We start from the raw sequence: 4,436 nt of genomic DNA, 5'->3' as shown, positions 1-4,436 counted from the left end.
CCTTAGGCTTTTCAGGTTCTGGTTCAGGCTCAGATGCAGGTTTGAAAACTTTGAAAATGAGCTGTTCATCATGTATTCTCAGAATTAGCTCTCCTTGTTCTACATCTATGAGCGCTCTAGTAGTGGCTAGAAATGGTCTTCCCAGAATGATAAGGTGTAGGTAGCTTTCCTCCATGTCCAAAATGACAAAGTCTGTGGGGAAGTAATAATCTCCCACCTTCACCAGCACATTCTCAACCACCCCTTCAGCTTGCTTCTGAGTTTTGTCAGCCAGTTGTATGATTACATCAGTGGATCTCACCTCATTCAGTTGTAGCCTCTTCATAAGAGTTAAAGGCATCACATTTATGCTAGCTCCTAGATCACAGAATCCTCTGTCAATTTTTGTTTCTCCTATGATGCAAGGAATATAAAAACTTCCTGGGTCTGTTTTCTTAGAGATTGTGTCCTTCTTGATGAGGGCACTGCATTCTTTGTTCATTGTTACCGTTTGTCCTCCCTTCAAAACTCTTTTCTTGCTCAACAATTCCTTTAAATACTTGATGTGTGTAGGCATTTGATGGAGAATCTCAAGAAAGGGAATATTGATATGGAGAGACTTAAATGTCTCTAAAAACCTTGAATAGGTTTTCCCTTTTTCACCTCCTCCTAACCTCTGAGGAAATGGTGCTTTTGGTTGGTATGTTTCCATCGTGCCTTTTTGCAGTTCCTTGGCTTGCTCAGTTTCACCTTCCTGCTTAACTTCTTCCACACCTTCCTTCAAGATTTCTGGCTCCTGCTCTGAGGGCCTGATTCCTTCTTCTTCTGAAACTTCCTTCAATATGGTGATGGCCTTGCATTCTTCCCATCTCACTCTCTTTTGTTCCCCTTTAGGACTCTTTTCTGTGTCACTAGGGAACACTGCAGTTGATTTGGGGGCCTGTTGAGATAGCTCTCCTATTTGAGACTCCATCCTCTTGAGTTTTTCACCATGGTTTCTTAAGGTAGTTCTCACATCATCCCTGAAGCTTTTCAATTCGGTTATGTCTTGACTCATGGTTGCCATCATTCCTTCTATCCGGTTTAATTGATCTTGAAATTGTTGGTTCGGATTAGGTTGGGTAGGTTGATTATTTTGGCCATGATATGATGGTTGTGAGTAAGTGTTTTGTGTGGCTTGGTATGATCTTTGGTTGGAGTTTTGGTATGTGGAATTGTTATGTTGGTTGTGGTTGTAAGGTTTGTGGTTTTGTGGTTGGGTTTGTTGGTTCCCCCACCCAAAGTTTGGGTGATTTTTCCATCCTGGGTTGTAAGTGTTGGAATGTGGATCATATGATTGCCTTTGTTGGTTTCCCACATAGTTGGCCTCTTCCCAATCACCTCCTTCAATGCTTACTTCCTCTTGATCTTGTGTGTGTATTGCAGCCACTTGCTTTGTTTCTAATTGCCTGGTAAGCTCTGCTAGTTGCTTGGCAAACACCTTGTTTTGGGCTAGAATTGTATCAACATGGTTCAGCTCCATGACTCCCTTAGTGTTGTGCCTCTCTGATGCATAGTAGTACTCATTCTCAGCCACTGTCTCAATCACTTCAATGGCTTCTTCCACAGTCTTTTTCCTGTTCAATGAACCTCCTGATGAATGGTCTACAGCCTTCCTTGATTCATAAGAGAGTCCATCATAGAAAATATGCAATTGCACCCAATCATGGAACATGTCCGGTGGGCATTTCCTTGTCAAATCCTTGAATCTCTCCCATGCCTCGTAGAGAGTTTCACCATCTTGTTGTCTAAAAGTTTGAACCTCAGATCGAAGCCTATTGACCTTTTGTGGGGGGTAGAAACGTGCCAGAAACTTGCTTTCCACCTCATCCCATGTTGTTAGACTCCCCCTTGGGAATGATTCCAGCCACTTAGCTGCTTTGTCCTTAAGTGAAAATGGGAACAAAAGCAGTTTATAGGCATCTTCCTGGACTCCATTGGACTTCACAGTGTCACAAATTCTCAGGAATTTTGTGAGATGTTGGTTGGGATCTTCATTAGCACTCCCACCAAATGAACAATGATTCTCCACAAGTGATATTAGCTGTGGTTTGAGCTCAAAATTGTTGGCCTGAATGGGTGGTTTCTGAATGCTGCTACCACAATTCCCAGAGGTTGGGTTTATGTATGAACTAAGAACCCTCCTCTCAGGAATGGCATTGTTTCCATCAGCTCTCTCATGGTTGTGAACTTCTCTATCCATGTTGAGATCTAGAGCTTCCTCAAAATTGTCCTCAGATTCTCCTTCAGATTCTTCTTCTCCCAGTACTCTCTTCCCTCTTGCTTCCCTTCTAAGTCTATGAAGGGTCCTCTCTGGTTCGGTATATGGAGGAGTTGATGTCTCTCCTCTCCTACCTGTCATACAAGAACACAGCACAGGCAACAAACAAGTGAAATACTCTTGGTTAATGGAAGAGTATGGTTAGAGCAATTGAGGAATTAATTCAAACAGTTAGTGAGTCAGTGAGTTAGTTGCTTGAATTTAAAGGCATAAAGAAAGAAAGCATGTAACAGAGTGCAGAAATTGAAATTCAACAAGTAACTTGTACTGAATTAATCAAAACAAAAAAAATGCTCAATCTAGTTAACTTCCAATTTGAGAATTGTCAATCGAAAACCAATCCCCGGCAACGGCGCCATAAACTTGATGCACATAAACTAGTTATGCTACGACTTAGGAAATTGCACGATCGGCAAAATTCCTTCCGGCAAGTGCACCGGTTATCGTCAAGTAAAAACTCACAATAGAGTGAGGTCGAATCCCACAAGGATTGGTTGAGTGAGCAATTCGGATTAGAAGTGTGTTCTAGTTGAGCGGAATCAAGATTTAGATGAGAATTGCGGAATGTAAAATTGGCGGGAAAAGTAAATGACAAGAAATTGAAATGGCGGAATCTTAAATTGCATGAATTAAAGAGCAGAATGTAAATTGCTGAAATTAAAAGGGAATGGGGGTGATTGCATGAATTGAGTTGCAGAATGTAAAGAGAAAGTGAAAATCAGAAATGGGGAATTCATTGGGTGTTAGGAGATATTGAGATCTCCGAATCAAAACATGTTTATCTCTTCCTCAACCAATGCGTTCATTGAATTTTGCTTGGCAATCTTATATGATTGGATCCCAATCCCTTGGCTCACCAATTCTCTCTAAAAACAAACAAATTCCCAATCCCTTGGTTTAAATGTTCATAAGAAGAGATGATGCTCGATCACTGATTATACCACACAGTTTCATGAACCACAATTTGGTAGGATTACATGTCACAATATCCATCCAAACCCCAATCCAATTCACTGTGAGAAAGCTTCTCTAGCATGAATCCTCCATTCCTTTCCCAAGGTTCCGAAGGATTCCAATTATGGGTAGTTTCTTTCCCAAGACAACTACCCAATGGAATTAGATCGAGAAGCTTTCTAACAAAATTCAAGAGAAAAGATTGAAGAAGAAGATAAACTATTATTGATTCATTGAATTACAATAGAGCTCCCTAACCCAATGAAAGGGGTTTAGTGAGTCATAGCTCTGAATTCAATTACAAAGATATGAAAACTCGCTAAATGAAAAAGTAAAAGTCCTTCCTAACTTAAATTCTATCCTATTTATACACTTTCTATATTGAGCTTCTGTTGTGTTTCTTGGGCTTTGAGGCCTCTCCTTGCTTTCCTTTTGCCTTGGGTTTATGATCCATAATCTTGATGAGGCTGTTGATCCAAATTCTGTAACATTCATGGAGCCAACTTAGTGATAATCAAATAATGACACATGACTCAATAAATTGAAATTTCAGACTCATCAATCCTTCAGGCCCAATCCCATAAACCATGATATTCAATTGGGTTTCATACCAGAGTAAGTTTAAGTTAATGTTTGTGCTCAAATACTAACTTAAACCGCAATATTTTTGGCCCAGAAACCTTTTCCAAGAGTGGCGTTTAAGTTGCAGTTTAAGCTTAAACTGTAGCTTAAACGCCAGACACTTCCAGTGATGCCTTTTGTGGAAGCACGTTTAAGCTTCAGTTTAAGGTTAAATTGAAGCTTAAACGTGGAAATGGAAGAAGGCAGCCCTGGAGGGTAACTTAGTCGAACACGTTTAAGCTTCAGTTTAAGGTTAAACTGAAGCTTAAACGTGGAGATAGAAAGGGTAGCCCTGGAGGTCGAATACGTTTAAGCTCCAGTTTAAGGTTAAACTGGAGCTTAAACGTGGAAATGGAAGAAGGCATCCTGGAGGTCGAACACGTTTAAGCTCCAGTTTAAGGTTAAACTGGAGCTTAAACGTGGAAGCTGAGAAAGGTAGCCCTGGAGGTGTCGAACACGTTTAAGCTCCAGTTTAAGGTTAAACTGGAGCTTAAACGTGGAAATGGAGAAAGCAACCCTGGAGGAGAAAACTTGGTCGAACACGTTTAAGCTCCAGTTTAAG

General features: G+C 40.6%; 1 non-coding gene across 1 annotated transcript; it reads left to right on the top strand.

Annotated features, from left to right (window-relative positions):
• The first annotated feature begins 1,691 nt into the window (after positions 1–1,691).
• On the top strand, positions 1,692–1,795 carry LOC148544531 (small nucleolar RNA R71). Its single transcript, XR_015902117.1, has one exon. It is a non-coding gene; the product is annotated as a small nucleolar RNA R71 (small nucleolar RNA).
• The last annotated feature ends 2,641 nt before the right edge of the window (positions 1,796–4,436 follow it).

The sequence above is a fragment of the Arachis ipaensis genome, chromosome B9, assembly GCF_059453495.1.
Source record: "Arachis ipaensis isolate K30076 ecotype BB chromosome B9, ASM5945349v1, whole genome shotgun sequence".
In the NCBI taxonomy this organism is placed as follows: Eukaryota; Viridiplantae; Streptophyta; class Magnoliopsida; order Fabales; family Fabaceae; genus Arachis; species Arachis ipaensis.
This window is presented reverse-complemented; position numbering and strand designations above follow the sequence as displayed.